This window comes from Hippopotamus amphibius, chromosome 2 (assembly GCF_030028045.1).
Source record: "Hippopotamus amphibius kiboko isolate mHipAmp2 chromosome 2, mHipAmp2.hap2, whole genome shotgun sequence".
Taxonomy (NCBI): domain Eukaryota; kingdom Metazoa; phylum Chordata; class Mammalia; order Artiodactyla; family Hippopotamidae; genus Hippopotamus; species Hippopotamus amphibius.
In genome coordinates, this window is record NC_080187.1 from 108,039,812 (window position 1) to 108,060,804 (window position 20,993).

A 20,993-nucleotide genomic window follows, 5' to 3' on the forward strand; every position below is an offset into this window, starting at 1 on the left:
TTTCTCTGATTCTGAGTGAGGCTGAGCAACTTTTTTATGTGCTGTGGCCTCGCTATTTATAGTCTTTCCTCACGTTCTATTGGATTCTTAGTCTTTTTCTTTATAGACTTCTTGAAACTCCATATATATGAAGGAGATACTCCCTGTGTGTTATGAGCTGCAGACGGCATCCACTTTTATTTGGCTTTTGACTGGGCTTATGGTATCGTGTGTACACGCAAAATTTTCTGATTTTCGTGTCATCGGAGAAAGTGTGTAGAAAGACCTTCCCTATATCATATACTTTGTGATTCTATTTTTTGACTATGTAAATTTTGGTCCATTTGTGTTTTATCCTGGTTTAGCTTATAAGGTATTAAGGTATGGACCCTGTTTTATTTTGCTCCAAGGAATAATCCAGTTGCCTCACGACCACTTAAGAAAATAATTTAAAAATATTTAATTGCAGTGAAAAAAAAAACCACATAACATAAAATAGACCACTTCAACCATTTTTAAGCGTACGGTTCAGAAGCATCAAGTATATTCACATTGTTGTGCAACAGATCTCTAGAAACTTTTCATCTTATAGAAGTGACACTGTCCCATTGAACAATTTCCTATTCTCCCTCCCCCAACCTCTGGCAGCCACCACTCCACTTTCTGTCTCTATGAATTTGGCTACTTTAGGTCTTTCATATAAGTGGAATTATACAGTATTCGTCTTTTTGTGACTGGCTTACTTCACTTATCAAAATGTCCTCAAGGTTCATCCATGGTGTGGCATGTGACAGGATTTCCTTCCATTTAAAGGCTGAATAATATTCCATTGTGTGGATGGACCACATTTTCTTTATCCTCCCATCTGTCCATGGACATCTATGTTGCCTGCACCTCTTGGCTATTATGAATAATGCTGCTGTGAACACAGGTGTACAAATATCTATTTGAAATTCTGCTTTCAATTCTTTAGGATATATACTCAGAGGTGACATTGCTGGATTATATGGTAGTTCTAGTTTTAATTTTTTGAGGAACCTCTACACTGTTTTCCATAGCAGCTGCATCAATTTCTCCACAGAAGTTCCAATTTCTCCATATCCTTGCCAACAATGTTATTCTTTTTTTTTTTTTGATAGTGGCTTTCCTAATGGGTATGAGGTGATATTGCGTGATTTCGATTTGAATTTCTCTAATGATTAATGATGTTGAACATCTTTTCATATGCTAGTTGGCTCTTTCAATATTATCTTTAGAGAAATGTTTACTCAAGTCCTTTTCCCATTTTTAAACCATGTTATTTTTATTACTGTTGAATATAAGAATATTTTATATATTCTGGATATTGACCCCATATCAGATACATGATTTGCAAATACTTTCTCCTGTTTTATACCCTGTGGGTGTGTCTTTAGATGCACAGAAGCTTTGGAGTTTGACGTCGTTCAGGTTGTCTGTTTTTGTTTCCGTTGCCTGCACTTTGTTCTAATCATCTGCCTACTGTTTCGAGATGCCATTTTCAACAGGTATTACATTCCCGTATGCAGTTGGGTCTATTTCTGAACATCCTATGCTGTTTCCGAGGCTGTTCTTAGTTCAAGGGTCACTACCCCACTGGGTTAATTTTTGAGCCTTTTCACTTTTAACATCCAGTGAGGCTAATTCTCTCATGGCTGTTCCCTCTCAGAGTTTCCAGGTTCTCTTTATTTATTTTCCCATATGAATTTCAGAGTAAACAAATAATGACAATAGAAACCTTTATTAAAATTTTTATTATTAGAGTTAAATTAACATAATTAACAGAGAGAATCAACATCTTTATGTGGTTAAGTTTCCTAGCTGAGAAAAAGATAGATCTTTCCATTTGTTCAAACTTATTTTGTGTCCTTTAGGAATGTTTTACAGTTTTCTTCATATGTGTCTTGTATATTTATTGTTACATTTATTCCTAGGTATTTTATCTTTTTATTACTATTATAAATCAGGTCTTTTTTCTTATTTAAAAAAATTTTTTTTACTGAAGTAGAGTTGATTTACAATGTTGTGTTAATTTCTGCTGTACAGCAAAGTGATTCAGACATAGATAGCTAGATATATAGATATATTCTTTTCCATTATGGTTTTTTTTAAGATTTTTTTTGATGTGGACCATTTAAAAATTTTTTTGATTTCTTTTTTATTTAAAAATTTTTTTAATTTTTAAAAAATTTTAAATTAAAAAAATTTTCATTTAAAAAATTTTTTTGGGGGGGCTGCATTGGATCTCTGTTGCTATATGGGCTTTCCCTAGTCACGACAAGGGGGGGTCACTCTTTGTTGCAGTGAGCAGGCTTCTCATTGTGGTGGCTTCTCTTGTTGCACTCTAGGTGTGTGGGCTTCAGTAGTTGCAGTGCGTGGGCATGGTAGTTGTGGCTCATGGGCTCTAGAGTGCTGCAGGGTCTGTAGTTGTGGCACCTGGACTTAGTTGCTCTCCAGCATGTGGGATCTTCCCAGACCAAGGATTGAACCTGTGTCCCCTGCATTGGCAGGTGGATTCTTAACGACTGCACCACCAGGGAAGCCTCTGATGTGGACCAGTTTTAAAGTCTTTATTGAATTTGTTACAATATTGCTTCTGTTTTATGTTTTATTATGTTTTGTTTTTTTGGCCGTGAGGCATGTGGAATCTTAGCTCCTTGACCAGGGATCGAACCCACACCCCCTGCATTGGAAAGCAAAGTCTTAACCACTGGGCTGTCAGGGAAGTCCCTCCATTATGGTTTATGCCAGGATACTGAATGTAGTTCCCTGCGCTATACAGTAGGACCTTGTTATTTATCCATTCTATACATATTAGTTTGCATCTGCTAATCCCAAACTGGGATAAATAGGGTCTTTTATCTCCTTTCATCTAATCAACTAATTATAGTGCACTCATTTTGTACCATTCTATGTTACTAAATTCTCATTGTCTACAGATCTCTTGTACTTCTAACTATATAATAACATCATCTAAAAACAAAGATTAACTCTTCTGTGCAAATTTTATAATTTTAATTTTTCTGTTTTCTAATTTTATTGTCTATTAGGTACAATGTTAAATAACTGTAATGAGAGTGGACATTCTTGCTTTATATTTGATTTTAGTGGGGAAATGCCTCCAGTGTTTCCCCAAGAGGTATGGAATGGATTTTGGGCTGAGAATAACATATTTTATTATGCTTAGGAAATATTAATTTATTCTTATTTTATTGAGGGCTTTTTTTTTCTTGGTCAAGTATGATTATTGGCTTTTGTCCAAATGCTTTCTTTTAAAGTATCTTTAGGAATTCCTAGGTGGCGCAGTGGTTAAGAGTCCGCCTGCCAATGCAGGGGACACGGGTTCGATCCCTGCCCCAGGAAGATACCACATGCCGCGGAGCAACTAAGCCCATGCGCCACAGCTGTTGAGCCTGCGCTCTAGAGCTCGTGAGCCACAACTATTGAGACCATGTGCCGCAGCTACTGAAGCCCACGCGCCTGGAGCCTGTGCTCTGCAACAAGAGAGGCCACCGCAACGAGAAGCCCTCGCACCGCAATGAAGAGTAGCCCCTGCTCGCCGCAACTGGAGAAAGCCTGTGTGCAGCAATGAAGACCCAAAACAGCCAATAAAATAAATAAATTAATTAATCAATAAAAAAAATTAAAAAAAATAAAAATAAAGTATCTTTAGAAATGATCATATAATTTTTCTTCTTAGATCTATTATTTTGACAGAATATAATAAATTTCCCAATAATGAACTATCCTTGTATTCCCGTAATAAACTCCACTTAGTCATGGTAATTATTTTTTTAATGTACTGGTAGATGTTATTTGCTAATATTTTATTTAGAATTCTTGCATAGGTATTCATAATTGAGATTTTAACAAACTTTTTGTGTGTTATAACACTGTGATCAAAGAATATCATCTGTAATATTTCTATCATCTTTTGGGATTGACTGGCTTTCTTTGTGACCTATGGACAATTTTTATGTACGTTCCTTGGTCACTTGAAAAAACAGTGTTGTCTATATTTTCAAGATATAGACTTGAATAACATACATCTTATCAATGATGTTATTTATGTCTTCTTTGAACTTCAGATATTTTTACTTGATTTGTACTGGACGGAGAGAGTTTTCATTTATGTATATTTCTCCTGGCATCTGCTGTAATCCCTGCTTTATAAAGTGGGTGCTATGTTATTTGGTGAATATATAGTCATAATTGTCACAGCTTTGGTTTGAGTTGTATCGTTTGGCATTCCAAGGTGCCTGTTTCTTATTACATTTATTCGTTGGCTTGCATTCCACCTTATCTGATGGTGAGGTCACAGCCTTACTTTGTTTTCAGTTCCCCTTGCCTGGTGTGCCTCTCCTTACGGTTTCACTCTGCGTCCTGAGTCACTGTGATATGTGTGTCTCTCGTGGGCAGGGTTTCAATCTGCAGTGTCGTCCCCTGCCGCCACCCTGCTGACCGCTTCCTGCACCTGCTGTCCCCAAACAAGAGGTGCAGCTTTCTGCGCCCGCTCTTCAGGTCACCCCGCTCTTCAGGTCACCCCCCTCTTCAGGGGGAGAAGGTTTTTCCTGGCGCTTTGTGGGATCTCAACAGCTAGTTTGCTTACCTGAGTACCCACATGCTGTTTCATGAACAAAATGGTTGTATCTGTCATTTAGGCTTGTATTTACAGTATTGTTTTTCAGGAGTCCCCATTATTTCTGTCACAGAGTACACTTAAACAGCACCTCTCAGACTCAGCTTAGAATTGATGGATTTGGTGGTGGTATGAATCACACCTGGCTTGGGCAGGGGACATGATCCCTTTTGACTCTCCCCATCACACTGAGTTTGCAGAGCAGGGACCCCCATCATACAGATGGGAGACCGTAAGGTAAGGCTTCTCAATACCTTATTTCCTCACCCTTTCTCACACAAGTAGGCAGACAGTCAGCTTTCAGGTACACTACAGAAGGGCCTGGGTGTGGGGAGAGATGCTTCCCAGGGCCCCCAAGGCAGAGTTTCAAGTTATAAGAACAAACTGATCACAGGTTTAGCTGTTTCTGAAAACACGAACGTTGTTGAAACACTGGAGGGTTTTCTTGGTGGAATCTGCTTTTCTGGAAAAACTTTAAAAGAGACTCTCATCTCTGGTGGACCGTGTGAGTGTGTCCTGACCCTGGGCTCAGGGATCTGGGTAACCTCTGGGGTCTCCTTCCTCTGGAATGCTCAGATAGGACATGTCAGGGTCCGGATGTGTCATTTTCAAACTTAGGCCCCAGAAGTATGATCTGTCAAGAGATGGTAGCCAACGATATTCAGATTTAAAAGCATCCCGTGGTTATGTAACAAGATGCTACCTCGTGGAGAAGCCCAGGTCAGGACCAAATCTCAGCACAATAATTGTGCTTCTCTTGCAGGGTCAGGGACAGAGAGATTACAGTCAGCGTCAAACAGCCACGTGTTAAAGGAAACAGAAGAATTTCCACATTTCTTTTTCCGGGATGAAAACAAAAAGGTAAAGGGGGGAAATACATGGGAATCTTTCACATTGAGACACTTCAGAATTATGTGCTCTTCTGACCAGAAATTCCCGAGTCGTTCTAAGATTCAACCTCTGAATCATGCTAGGGAGACGTTGTTTGAGCAACACCGGAATTCTGAACATTCACCGAGGCCTTGTAAAAATCCCGAAATGAGGGACAGAGGCTTACGCTGTGGTCACGCAAAGAAAAGCCCCCTCGTGATTTGGGATTGAGTTTACGTATCTTATATTTACAGTATCAACCGTGGAGGAATGTGGAGTTTGGCTTGGGGGGAGGCTGGGGCAGGAGGGGTGAGTAAGGAATGAGGTGGGTGGGGTGCGTGTTTTCACCGAGAGCCTGTGGATCCTGGGAGGTGCCGTGTCTGATGGGTGGTTGGTTGTTTTAATGTGTTTTTAAAGCGTTTTTTGACGTGGACCATTTTTAAAGTCTTTATTGAATTCCTTACAATATTGCTTCTGTTTTCTGTTTTGGTTTTTTGGCCTTGAGGCATGTGGGATCTTAGCTCCCCTACCAGGGATCAAACCCACACCCCCTGCATTGCAAGGCGAGGTCTTAACCACCGACCACCAGGAAGTCCCGGTTGTTTGTTTTTAGAGAAGACTCTTCCTCAGGTCTCCGCACTGGGGGCAGACTGGCAGCATCCTTTGCTTCCCTTATCAGCAGTACCATCTGCTAACAAGGAGAGCCTGGCCTCTGCCTTGGTCCCCAACGCCCTGGGCGCCCATATAAGTTGACACACAGAGCCTGTGTTTGCAGACCTGCAGGATCCCCCCTCTTTGCCTACACACGGGGCTCTGGAGCTTCAGTTCAGGGTGGTCGGCTCCCGAGAAGCACAGGCAGGTCAGAGGTCACTGGAATTCTCAGCCCAGGCTGCTCACCCACCACCTCACGAGATGACAGACCCCGGGGGCCACACTTGCCAGGAGAGGGATTGGCAGGTAGCAAAAGAGACATTCCTTTCACCACTTGTCATGGGATGTTTATACACTTGGGAGAGGGACTTACGCAGTGAAACAAGGACATATGGAAATACGTGCTTTGCAGAATTGCTAAAATTGGACCCAAGTTCCAGATAAAAAGCCATGTTTCCATAAACAGCAAAGCATAAAGTAAGCAAACAAGAGAACAATTTCTTGTCCTCACATCTCAAGCCTGGGGTGGAGGGTGGAGGGTAGGAAGGCCAAGGAGGAGAAAACAGGGCGAGGCATCCTGCCCACCTTGTTCGGGTCTGTGTTGAGCCGCCGGCCCAGGTGGGTCCACAGTTCTTTACCTCGAGGCTAAGAAATCCCTTCCCCTCCCCAGAAATAAGCTTCCAACGGGGATTTATAGGACAATGGCAGTGGTGGCTGAACAAGCGGTGCGTCTCACAGTGATGAGGGAAGATTCACAGGTCAACATCACCTGCATGCCTTCGGGTCCATCCAGTGTTTATTCTTTGTTTATGCCGAACCCAGCCTGTGCCCGCTCATCTGAAGGAAAAGCCAGGCCTAGACTTTCCAAGATTTAGCCATGGCCGGAGAAGAGAAAAATCAAAGCAAAACGAACCCATGTGTATTTGAAACAGCTGCAGAATAATTAAATCTGTCTGTGCTGGTCTGAAGCGTGGTTCTCAAGTCATGTGCGTCCGAATCAAAGGGTCTTGAAGAAGTGCAGAATCCTGGGTCCTGCAAATGGGACGCAGAGGGCAGGGCCAGGCATTTGGGTTTTAAACCAGTATCTTCAGCGAGCTGATGGAAATGGACTGCAAAACCTACTAAGAGAATTACTGGTCTAGGGCATGATATGACTTCATTACAGAAGAGGTGGGAAGGGAGTAACCCTGGTCAAGTTCTTACTACCTGGAGTGTTTGCACACACCTGGCATTTAATTCTGACGAATATTCGGAGGTGGGTATCCACAGGTTAGCCAAGACTCTGGTCAAGGTCAGCATCTGAAGTCTGGACTGTTCTCCTGAGGAGCGTGTGCTCTTCCTGAGATGGGAGGGCGTCCAGATGAGCAGGAGATATCACCCCTGGGTGGGCGAGCCTGTCCCGGCCGCCCCCAAAGCTGTCCAGCAGAGGCAGACCTGACTGTGGCTTCCACGATGTATCTTTATGACCCTGTGGCTCACTGTTTTCACTGAGCAGTGCCACTGAGACATCTTTTTGGTTGAATTCCCTGACGTTTGGCCCATTGGAGGACACTTATTTTGGAACTGCCATTCGTGCAACAGAGAAATGAAGCATCATTAATCACGCGTGCTGACTGCATCGTTCACTAGGGTGGTTTGCGGCTTGGACTCCGCGGATTTTATCCGGTTCCTCGGCAGCTGTGCGTTTCAGCCGCTGGGGCTCCTGCACGTTGAGGCTGTGAGCCAGGGGAGTGTGTGGACGGGTGGGCAGGACGGGACCACATCGCCACCCCGGGAGAGCTGAGAGCACGCACCCTGCTCATCGCTGGTCGGATCTGTGTTCTTCATTCCCAAGCCCCGTGGTCTTGTTTACGACTCAATTTGGTTAAAGGAGACGCTCAGGTTTGAGAAGGCTCGCAGGACAGGCCTGGGGTGGCCCAAACTTCTGGATTCTGCTCTTTTAAGGAATCCATTAGCAGTGAGAAGATTCCGCCACGTCAGCTCGATCCTGATCAGACCTCTCAGACATGTGTGAGATAACCTCAGAGCTTGTCATAAATTATAAAGACATTCCTCAGTCACTCATCTCCCTGTTAAGGCCCTGCTGATCCAAGTGGGTTCTGTGGAAGGATCCCCATCGCGGTGTGAAAAATAGCAGATGCCAAACTCCTCCGACTCTGCTGCTGCCAGCCCGACTTGCACCCCCAGACGACCGGGGTTGTCACCTTAACTCGAGGGTGGGGTTGGGTCAGCCCATTGCAACTAGACTGAAAACAAAGTCCTTTCAAGGCTCGCAGGACGTGGGGAGGCACAGCTGCTTCTCCAGGTCCGCCGCCTTCCTCCTCCGTTTTCTGGTCCCCATCGGCCCTGCCCATCAGGGCCTCGGCACCAGCTTCTCCCCACCCTGCCGGGCTTAGTGTCTCAGTCATCCATTGCTGAGAAAGTGGACTCTGCCTTCCCACCAGCCAGCAAAGACACCCCACGTCTCTGAGTAAGGAGTAGGCTCTCACCCGGGGCCGACACCCAGCCCAGCCCGGCCCCAGGCCAATACTCCCAGGGGAGGGCAGTCAGGCCAGGCTGCGTCTGGGACTCTGCCTCCCTGAGACCTGTGTGCAGGGCACTGCATGTAATAAGGAAGAACCGTTTGTATTTGATTACAAGTTCATCACTGAAAGGAACGTTGCCCATAAGCTTAAATTACATACAATGGCCCATCTCTGAGAAGCCTGCCTTCCAGGTAATGAGCATTAAGTACCTTTGATTACCTCCCAGGAAACCTCCTGACCAGGCCCACCTATGAATGACTACAGGGAGAAAGAAATTAACACATCCCCTGTGGAGGCTGAGGGAAACCAGGAAGTGTTTTACTTCACTCCCTCTCCTTTTCACATAAAAGAAACCTGAATTCTAACTCAGGCAAGATGGTTCTTTGGGACACCAGTCCAACATCTTCTCAGTCTGCTGCCTTTGTGAATAAAGTCACTATTCCTTGCCCCAACAGCTCGCCTCTTGGTTACTGGCCTGTCATGCGGCCAGCAGAGCGAGCGTAGGCTCCATAACGTGAGAAGCCAGGTAGGCTGGGTGTTGGCTGGTGGGTGTGAACAACCTTATGGTGCCTTCCAGAAACCTGAAAGTGAATGTGGGAGGGCACGTCCATGTGAAAAAGTGTGCAAGGGGGGCTTCTCTGGTGGCACGGTGGTTAAGAATCTGCCTGCCAATGCAGGGGACACAGATTCGATCCCTGGTCCAGGAAGATCCCACATGCCTCAGAGCAGCTAAGCCCATGCACCACAACTACTGGGCCTGTGCTCTAGAGCCTGCAAGCCACAACTACTGATCCCGTGTGCCACAACTACTGAAACCCATGCACCTAGAGCCCCTGCTCCACAACAAGAGAAGCCACCACCATGAAGAGTAGAGCCCACTCTCTGCAACTAGAGAAAGCCCGTGTGCAGCAACGAAGAGCCAACACAGCCAATAAAAAATAAATAAATAATTTAAAAAAATGTACCAAAAAAAAAAGTGTGCAAGGGATTTTCTACACAAGGATTGACAGTGCATTGGAGGCATGAAGCTGAGTGAGGGTTGTGGGTAAACACAACCATGTTTATACCCCCAGGGTTTACCTTGAAGAGAAGAACTCCTCTGAGGCCAGGCTGGGGTGGCAGGTAGCATTTTCACTCCTGATGTCACCTGGGAGCCTCCACCACGGTGCGTGGGTACAGCGCCCACCCCCCCACCCCCAACACACACACTACATTCAAGAGAGATTTCTGCCTCTCCTCCTAACATTCAAATACAGCTGGCCTTTCAAAACTCTCTCTTTTTGCACAATGAAAGGGCTTAAATAGCGACTAGGAGAATGGGTAACTGAAATATTTTTGAGATGTGTCGACATATTCAGTGGCTTGCCTGTAGGAGTGTGGCCAGGACAGCCTTGGAAAGTCAGCACCCGGAGATGGAAACGCCCACAGCTTCTGTTCCCGCTCCCCCGGAGCAGGGTTTACTGGCAAAGGCAGACCCGCTCCAGAGCCCCCGCTGCCCCAGGCTGCAGCACGGGCTGGAATATGCAATGAAACCGGGCATATCTCCGGCTCTTTACCACTCACTCCGCATGTCATGTGAGCATTTCACACACTCATCCCAACTGTCGCTAGGACCTCCATCCTTCAGGAGGGAAACTGAGGCTGGGGGAGGGAGTGACTTGGCTGGGAGGGTCCCCCCACAAAGGGCATGTCAGCGCCCCCTTTCTGCAGCAGCCTCTCATCCCCTCTCCTGCTCTCTCTATAATCACTTCCTTTTCTTCCCTAAGAACAACTTAGGACTTTGTTGATGACTTCTTTGTGCTGCAATAGCAGGGACTTCAGGGTCCTATTTAAACATCCAAACTCCATCCCAGACTCAGCCTTTCACAGTATTTATCTCGCAAGTTGAAAGAAAGTCACCCACAGTCCAAACCCCATTCCCCCACTTGGACCGCTTGCCTTTAAGAAACCAGCTTATCAGTACCAGGCGGTCCCGGGGTTCTGGAGAGAAAGGACCCTGTTTTCCTTGGTGTCTGTATCCTTTAGGATGAGGGGCACCTGCGTGTAGCATCGACCCAGCCTACCTCCCAGATGAAAGCAACACGAAACACACACATGAGTGACTTCCGATGAAACCAGACAGATACCTATTCCTCCATCATGTAGAAGAGACGTCAAGTTAGGATGTTACAGCAGCATCATGACGTCAGGGATGCAGGCTTCCTTCTACTTTGCTATGGCCTCATTTCTAAGGTGGATGTTTGGGTACGGTCATCGTGTCCCTCTTCTAGGGAGAAGGGAGAGGCAGCAGGGCACCTGGCAACTGTCCGTTACTTCTGCCCATGGCTCCATGGCGGCCCGGACTTCGTCAGTGGCCATCCCAGTGGTTAGAGAGCGGTGTACCCGGCCGAGACGAGGGTTCTCTTGGGGAAGGAGGGAGCTGTGGCTTTGGGGTGAGCAACCTGCAGTGCTGCCCGCCCCCCTTCTATTAACAGAACCTCTCGGACCTCCCGTGGCAGTCACTCCCCAGACTTAGGGGCTTAAGAATCTCCTGGGAAGCTTGTGAAACATTCAGATTCTGGGAGCCACGGTTAAAGATTCTGATCTGGTAGATTTTGACGGGGCCCCAGAATCCTCACTTCTCTAGAGCCGCCCTTCCTCCTCATTAGGGTGATTCTGATGCAAATTGCTAGGGACCCTCCTGCCTCTTGAGAAATACCAGCTGGGTTCCAATCAGCAACCCGAAGGAGAGAGTAGGGTGTCTGCTGAAACCCGGGGACTCACTTAAGAAAATAAAGCCCATTTGTTTCTCCTCTAGTGAAACAATGCACGTCTCTAACCTGCTGCTCCAGCCACTGCCATGGGGTTTGTGGAGTGAAAGAGAGCAAGTCAGTTTCTCATAAGAAAACAGGATGAAATCGACAAACTAGCCTGTTAATTGTGCGAACACCCCTCTGAATTAATTTTGGATATTTTTCAAATCTAGGATTCATTCTTTAAAAAAAAAAAAGCTAATGTAGAGTTTTAATCCTTAAAGTCTAAAATGAGAAAAGGTTTAACCATCTCAAAAGACACATGCGGCCATTAGAATCCCTTCTCCCCAAGATTTAATATAAAACAAACCAGAAAGAAAACAGGGTGGGGAGTGTATAACATGAAGGCATGGTGTCTATGCAGACAGATTTTTTGGTCACAAAATTAAAGTTGACTCCTTGAAATACAGCCCAGTTCAAATTCACAGCCAAAAGGGAATATGTAAAGAAAAGGAAAAAAAAAGACACAAAACAAAACAAAAACACGCAACCCCCGCCCCCCAAAACTGCAGCCGTCCTCAAAACCCAAGGACTGTTTAAAAAAAAAAAAAAAAAAGAAAGGAGAGGAGAAATGGTAACCCTCTCATTCCTTCCTGAACAATCACATCATAAATAACTTCCTCCAGCCAGTAACAAACTCTTTTCATCCGCAAGCTGAAGGCAGAGACCTCATAAATTGACTGGGATAGTCTTCCCTGGTTTGACCACAAGGCAGTGATTATTTAAACCTGAAGGCTCCTGCTGATGTGTTTTTCAGAGCAAGTCCCTGGTGGGGTTCAGAACAACTGGTGTTCACCACGTTGGTGGCTGACACCTCAAAGACAACACTAGAGGGATCACGACCACCCCCCACCCCCACCGGGCTGCAGCCACGTGGCCCTGAGATGTCACCACCCTCAGCCCTGAGGTTCTCCCTGGGGACAGCGTCCAGGCCACCACCAGTGGGCTGCTGAGGGGTGCTTTTGAATATCTAAAGAGAGTGAACATAGAAAGCAAAACCTCACCCCGGAGAAAGGTAAGCCCAGCCCCTGTGCCTGCTGAAATCTCGTCGGAACCTCACTATTCCTGTTCCACAAAATGGGCTCGGAGCCCCCGCTCTGCTGTTTCCCTTGTGAAGATGGGAGGAGACTGTCTTCATGACCCCAGAGTGTGTGTGGCTAGTTCGTAATCAGGACAAATCATGTTCTGCTCAGCTGATACCCCAGCCCTGGCACAGGCAGCAACGTAGCTTTAAAGGAATAAAAGTCATGTGTCTATTTTCATGACGTTTGGACAGAAAGTGTGTGAAACGGAAGCATGAATATGGTATCTATTCTCAATGTCATTTATATGAATTTTAAAAGTAATGTTTTATAAAAGCTTTTTTTTTTTTTCCATACAGCTTCCTTATTAAGGTCCAGTTTTACTCTTTGGCTCTTTTTTAAATTGGAGCGTACTTGCTTTACAAGGTTGTTAGTTTCTACTGTACAGCAAAGTGAATCAGCTATACTTATACATGTATCCCATCTGTTTTGGATTTCCTTCCCAGTTAGGTCACCCACAGAGCACTCAGTAGAGTTCCCTGTGCTGTACAGTAGGTTCTCAATTGTTATCTATTTTATATATAGTAGTTGTATATGTCAATCCCAATCTCCCAGTTCATCCCGGCCCCTGTTCCCCATTTGGTGTCCATACATTTGTTCTCTACGTCTGTGTCTCTATTTCTGCTTTGCAAACAGGTTCATCTGTACCATTTTTCTAGATTCCACTATATGTGTTAATATACGATATTTGTTTTTCTCTTTCTGACATACTTCACTCTGTATGACAGTCTCAATATCCATCCACATCTCTACAAATGGTACTATTTTGTTCCTATTTATGGCTGAGTAATATTCCATTGTATATATGTACCACATCTTCTTTATCCATTCCTCTGTCAATGGACATTTTAGGTTGCTAGGAATTAGGGCAAAAGCCCTCAAAAGATGCTTTGCAACAAGCATGGACCAAACCCCATACACAGCAATTCACTCTCTTAGCCGCTCCCTTGACCACGAGACTCTACTCCATGAGCCTCTTCCATCCGGGCATCAGCACTTGTGGGCCCAGCTACGCCTGGTTTGAGGAACCTTGCTGCCATCCTGTCTTAAATACCTAGGGCCTATTGGAATGTCACTGCTGCTGTTTCCAACCCCATGTTTGGTTTTGGAAGATCCCAGTAGGTCCTTGAGATGGCACTGCTCACCCGGACGGGTCCCACCCTGCAGGGCTGAGGAGGGACAGGCTTTTGGAAAGAAGAGGGGCCCTTGTGAGGACAGACTTCAAATCACTAACCTCTTAGCTCCTTTTCCAGCACTAAGTTCTTTTCTTATGATCTTTTAAAAACAATAATGAATACTGAACCATATACCACAGCCAGTGGACAGAAGCGGGGCCCGGCCACATCTGGAAGTGGGGTTGAACAGGGAGGGTCACCCACAAAACAAACGCAGGACGAGACCATTCAATAAACACTTGTAAAAGCATGCATGGGACTTATAAAGCTTTTTTTTTTGCCAGAGTTCCAATTGTTTATTGCTGCTTTATGGCTTTCCAAATTAGACAAAGCTATTTCAAACATGTATGATACACACATGAGCTGTTTCCAGAGAAGAAGAGATCTTTAGCAGAAACCTCCTCTTGGCCCCGGGGTGGCTGCCCTGCCCCTCGGTTGGGGCCGTGTGGCGGCTTCAGGGCCCTCCCTCAGGCAGCACTGTTACAGCCCCATGAGTTTATTGTTCTGATTACTTTTTAAATATGAGTAACAGAGTCCACAGTGCCTCTTTTAATAATAGTAAAGTCCAGGACTTTTAAGAAAAAAATGATCAGACCCATGTAGTGTCACATGATCGAGAAAAAAAGGGCAACAAGAAGCAGAAACCAAGCCAAGACATAAAGAGACTTTTCATTTCCTTCAGGAGACTGGAGATTCTCAGCTAGCTTATGCGGGGCGCCATCCTCCCAGTTTTATCGTGGACATTGCTTAAGACGTTCCTTAAGCAGGGAGAGAATAGCTGAAACTAAATTCTCCAAATTCTCCAGCCCTTAAATGAAATCCCAGCTACGAACCAGGAGTCTCACACTGTTAGGTCTTTGGGGCAGCCGGAGCAGAGCTGTACACCTCAGCTTTTTTGCACAATGCTGGCATGACTTTGTGGGACCCACGGTATTTAGGTGGTGCCAATACTGTGTTTTAAAATCATGTTTGGACCTATGCCCATGAATTAGTTCAACCTGACTCTCCCGCTCTTCTCCGTAATGAGTCCTCACGTTCGTAGCCAATGTGACTGGGGCCACACTGACACTCAGCATCTCTTGGAGGAGAGATCTCGGGGTCATCCCACAGCCTCATTATTTCTAATGACTTCACATCTGAGTGCGCAGCGTGGCGCTCACTCCCTAAGCCCGCCAAAGGGAGGGAGGGGTCTTCTCTCTACCACCTGGCTCTCTAATAAATAAATACTGTGTTTCACATCCAGACCCTGGCAGCCAAACCCTAAAACCTGCGTCCATTGCTGGCGCTGTTATCTGGAATTCAGGGTGCAGCACAATGAACTCGGGAACGTGCTGACATGCATCCAAAGATAAGGAAAAGATTATGTGGGTAGGTGAAGAGGAAGGCTGGGGATTCTGAAAAGAATCATGGTAGACGTGCTCTGAGGCATCGCAGCTGGCAACAACCTCTGATGCCTTGGTCAAGACACTGCTCTTAGCGATATTTCAGTGACTCCGTTCCTCTTGGGCGTGGAACCAACTCATTTGCGTTTGCCGCGAACTTTCTTGGTTTCAGGTCTGAACGTCCTGCCTCCCAGTAGACCCCTCCGTCCTAGTCAAAACTGGGATGTGTGGTTACCCTCCAAGGAACATAGGTGTTTGAGATGTAAATGCACGCGATGCATTTCCAAGACTGACATTAAAAATTAGTTTTTCTGTTGTGCCTTCTCCCAGGACATTTTTGTTATTCTCCACTTACTACCAAAGGAGGAAGAGGCATTCAAGAAGTGGAATCTTCAGCCATCACACTAGCCAGGTGGACTTCTTGATGGTGTAAGCCCAGTCATTCTGAGGACACAGCACAGAGCTCTTTGACTTTATGGTTTCACAGACCCTCATCCCAAGTCTAAGCCCTCATTTTCCTCCCACACCTCCTTCTAAAGAGGATTCTGTGCCGTGCTGTCTGGCGGGCGGGCCCGAGGAGGAGATTCTCAGCACGGTCAGCTCTCGGAAGCACTGTATGATCCCTCCCCTCAACCTCTAAAGAGCTTCAAGTAAAACAGGAAAATCATTTTTTCCTTAAGATATTTTTGGTGACACGTTTCTGTTTCTCTTGGACGGGTCGCCCTGTGAAGACAGACTTGGAAGCAGGGGCAAGGGAGTCTGGTTTAATTCAGCTTACATTGGGGGGCAAATACGTTGGATTTTGGACCCAAAGAATTATACACAGCTGCACCTTGGATAAAATCATTGCCCCAGAATGCAGCGGAAAAATACTTGCACCATTGCTAAGCTGTTGGAAATACAGAGCAAGGGCTCAACTGGACACGAGCTGTGATGATCCTCAGAGCATCTTCCCCAAATCAGAGGAAACAGCAGAGCTTTCCCTGGAGTCAGTTACTGCTGTTACCATGAGAAAGCGTGTGCTGAGGATGGATGGACCACGAGAGCTGCCACATGGAGGTGGTGACATAAGAGTTCCCCAGTTAGATGGCGTTGAGGAGATGATCTGAGAAATTACAGGCTGAGTGTTTTTTTAAATTCAGATTTCAAAGACACTGCTCCAGACTGAACACTTGTGTCCACCCAGAATTCAGACGTTGAAGCCCTAATCCCCAGGGGGATGGCATTTGGAGATGGGGCTTCTTGGGGTAATTGGGTGGCACAGGTGAAAGCTTCATGATGGGGCTAGACCCCTGATAAGGAGAGATAAGGGCTTGCTTCCTCTCTCTCTCCCCCTCTCTTTCCCCTCTTTGCACTGTGCCCCCTCACCCCCCCCCCCCATGATAGGACACAACAAGGAAGCAGCCTTCTGCAAACCAGGCACCAACCACGCTGGCATCTGGATCTCAGGCCTCCAGCCTCCAGATGGTGGGGAGTAAGTTCTATGCTTTAAGCCCCTCAGTCCGTGGTGAGTTGTCACCACAGCCAGAGCTCACCAAGACAGACCCCTTATTTCGTTTTCTTTTTTTAAGGAAATGAATTATTATTTTTTAAAATTATTTATTTATTTACTTATTTATTTTTGGCTGTATTGGATCTTCATTGCTGCGCACGGGCTTTCTCCAGTTGTGGAGAGCGGGGGCGACTTTTCGTTGCGGTACTCAGGCTTCTCAGTGTGGTGGCTTCTCTTGTTGTGGAGCATGGGCTCTAGCCACTCAGGCTTTGGTAGCTGTGGCACTCGGGCTTCAGTAGTTGTGGCTCCTGGGCTTAGTTGCTCCACGGCATGTGGGATCTTCCCAGCCCAGGGCTCGAACCCATGTCCACTGCATTGGCAGGTGGATTCTTAACCACTGCACCACCAGGGAAGTCCCCAGACCCCTTATTTCTTAGCAAGACAGAGCCATTTCAGGAAGCAGAGGAATTTGTGGTGGACATGTTTGGACTGGTTTGTCTGCTTTCCTTCATGGAGACGGTGTAAGCTCTGAGCTCATTCGTCAGGACAAGGAACCAAGCAGCCTTGGAAACCGTGGTGAAGGGCACATGCTCCCAGAAACTAGAAACATTTGCAGAGAGTGTGAGACCGGGTTCCAGGGAATCGTGCTTTAAAGTGGAACCAGACATGCAAAACCTCAAGATAGATAAATGCCAGTTCAGTGTCGCCTGCTGAAACTGTCATTAGGACTTGGTCATAGCATGAGAACTCACAGCTTCAGTTCTGGTCACAGATAATCTAACAGCTCTGGAACATTTACATACCCAGTTGAAGAGCTGATGGGGTTCCCATGGGGAGGGTTCTGTTTGCTATGTTGTTTTGTCAGATGTCAGCAGGAGGGGAGAGACAGGCCCTCCTTGCGCGTTTGGGCTTCAGGACTCTGGCAGCTGCCCCAGCAGTAGTGATAGGACGGTTTGTAGGATTAGAGATGCCTGCCTCTGGTTTGAGGGGAGGGATCATAGCAGAGGGTCCTGGGACAAGCCTGGCCTTCCCCCTACGCTGCTGGAATGGCCTGGTTTTCACTGCTGGGGGGCTCGTCGGAGGGAAGGAGGGAGGAGCCTGTGGGTGACCCTCAGGAAACAGGATCATGGTGGGGTCTGCTCCCAGCTCTTGGATGAACCTGAGGGCCAGAGAGTAACTCAGTTTGCTGTTACGAGATGCAGATCGCAGGGGCCTGGTCCTGATGACAGAGGGTCCAGCCGGAGTCGTGGGGAGCGTGCAGGATTTGCTTCCGGGGCTCAGCACACAGTGGTCCTGGTCTAAGGTCTCGATGTCAGCAAGGAGACCACACATGTTTTGTGGGGATGGACTCCCACATGCAGCACCACCTTCTTTGTGGTGGCCGGGGAGGGTCATCTGCCCCCTTGGATGAAAGGACCCTGTTAACACGCATGTCCTGTGCTCACCAGCGGAGCGGCTGGGTGCCACTCCTGAGCCCAACTCGGTGGGGGGACATTGATGGGGGGAGGGTCACGGACCCAGAGTCCACACGTGAACTGGGAGAGAGCCCCGAGGAGACAGAGGTAGCCGGATCAGAAAGTACATGTGAAAATGTACAAACGGGGTGGGGGGGGGGCTGGACCCCAGGCTGGGGAGCAGTCCTGTCTCTGCCCCGGGGGTCTGCATGGTGAGGGCTGCACCAACGGGCAGGTGAGGACCCCTTGGTGGGCAGGAAGCTGATAACCAGATGTCCAGGCTGCCTGGACCCCCAGGCATTGCAGCCTCTACACCCTCCTCTCAGGGAGTGTCCCCAAGGCACAGGGCCTCCTGTTTGGGCAGAGGGTGCTAAACACAAGTGATCAGGGTCCCAGCCCTAAGGAGGCCCCCTGGGGAGGGCGTCCACCTCCTCCCAGAGACCCTCCATCACCTCGGTGCCCTCGGGAGAACAGGTCCTCAGGGGAGAGTAGAGAGGGCTCCCGAGTGGGACAGCTGCCCCAGGGAAGCACACTTGATGGCCCCAGAGATAAGGAGTTTACAACAAACACATCTAATATTCTTGAAGAGGGGAGGGGAGAAGCTGGAGATGTGGAACAGCAACGAGCATCACAGGGACCCGACCGGAGGAGTCACAGGGGAGACCGACTAGCGGAAAGAAATACTGCACAAGAATCTAATGACAAACTGGGCGTCGCAAGTCAAAAATGAGCCAGCGTGCAGGAAGGCTGGGTGCCGGCTTGCTGCAAGGGAATCAGAGAGGGACAAGGAAACAGACTCTATAAAAGGCAACTACACCTTGTGGGGGAGCATGTCACCCACACGATCACAGGACCAATCCCAGAAGAGAAGAGAATAAACCGAGAGGTGACATTTTTAAGAAAAACTAACAATTTCCCCGAACGAAGGAAGCATGTAAACATTGCAGATTCAGCAGGTCTGAACCCACATCCCACACTACCTGCAACTGTTGCTCGCAGCCTCCTGCCTGCGTCCCAAGCTGCCCCCAGGTTTCTGGGACACGGGGCTGGGGTGCAGGAGCCCACCCAGCTCCCAGCTCAGGGAGCCTCGAGGTGCCGCCCACGGTGCAGGGCGCCCCTGTCCAGCACAGGGCTGGTGGATGAGTGCCCTCCTCTCACCTGTGGGCATCAGTTCTGAAGCGCTGAAGGGGTCCCACACCTCGCTGTGCGCCCGGGAATCCTCCCTTCTACCCATGTTCACATCTGCTTTCCTACCTTCCTGTCTGCTGAGACCCCTGTTGGATGAGTTGAACCCCTGGACCCACATTTGCAGCCCCCTGAGGCCAGACTCCATGTTCTATGAACAAACACCCCTTGCTGATTACAGCCACTGCCAGCTGGGTTTTCTATTACTCACAGATGGTCACAATTCTGGGGAATCTACATCTCGCCACGAGACGCAGCTCAGTCCTGCTGCGGCATGTTCAACCGCAGGATCTTTCTCGATCCCCCAGCTTTGTGGAGAGGCTCTGCTCTCAGCGCCTTGGAAAGAATTCCACTTGGCGCAGCAGAAAACAGGAAGGAAGTGGGGGTGGGCGTGGGGACAAGACGGGAGAAACCCTGGGCGCCTCGTGGGGACCGTCCCTGCTTGCTGGAAACTGCAAGGGTTTCAGGAAGATGAAATTTGGTAAGGTTGCCCCTTCCTCATCCTCTAATGCCTGTTATACGGATCAGAGCAGCAGGAGGAGGAAAGTGGAAGACACCAAAAAGGGCCAGAGCGAGTCATGTAAGTTGGGCACACCCAACCAAAAAAACCAAAACCCCACCATCACCACCAGCTCTGGAGGTGGGAGAAGGGCTCACAGAAAAAAGGTGGGTCCAGGGAGGAAGAGGAGAAACATCTGATGAGGGTTTTTCTATGGTGTCATTTCTCCCCACACTGCTGCCAGAAATTCCAATGAGCACTTAACACTGAAGTTGAAAGACTTTGGTGATGGGTTTGTTTCTTCAGGAAGCAAGATCGTGCTGATACAGGCCGTGAGGTCTCAGTCTCGGGAAGACGAACACTGTCACATTTCATGAACATTACAGTGTTTGGGAGAAGATGAAACCAGCCTGAGAAGCAGACCTGTTAGCTGAGGCTGCAGGCACACGTCAGATGGGTGCCCCCGGGCCACTTGGTTACACGGCATGGAGTTGGTCACCTGCTATTTGTCCGCTGGTGGGTCTCTCCATCCAGACCACATACTGTTGGATGCTGCTCCTGAGGGGATCCTGCACTAAGGGCCAAGCTGGTTTGTTAGTGGAGGGACGGGCGCCCGGCCAGATGGACCGCCCAAAGGCCTCTCTGGAATTGTGCAGGTGAGATCTGCAGAGAAGGAGCCGGCTCTTCAAGGGGCAGGACCTACAACGCTCACACTTGGGAGCAGCCAGTGGCCGTCTTCTCAACCCCGGGGACCAGGAGGTGGTGGAGGCATCAGAAGTGCACAGGGAGAGGAGCAGAGTCCTGAGGGTGCAGAGGCCCTGTTACATCCCTATCCTGGGCTCTCTCACCCTAACAATATGCTTTTGTTTCACTGGTGCCAGCATACGTTGGTCTTATGTTCCTTGTAACCAAAAGAGTTCTCTCTAAACACTGACAAATAGGGAAGTGGATCAAGATGGTGGAGGACAAAGACCCCGAGCTCATCTCCTCCTGAGGACACACCAGAGCTACGACTGCACATAGAACAGCTCCCTCTGAGAACAACCTGAAGACGAGCAGAACGGCTCTCCTACCACCAAGGATGTAAAGGAAAAGCCACACCGAGATGGGCAGGAGGGGCAGAGACATGATGGAGTCAGGACCCATGCCCCCGGTGGGTGACAGATAGCAGGAGGGGACATCATAAACACGGAGCCGTCCCCGAGCAGTGAGAGGTTCATGCCCCATGATGGGCGCCCCAGCCCTGGGGA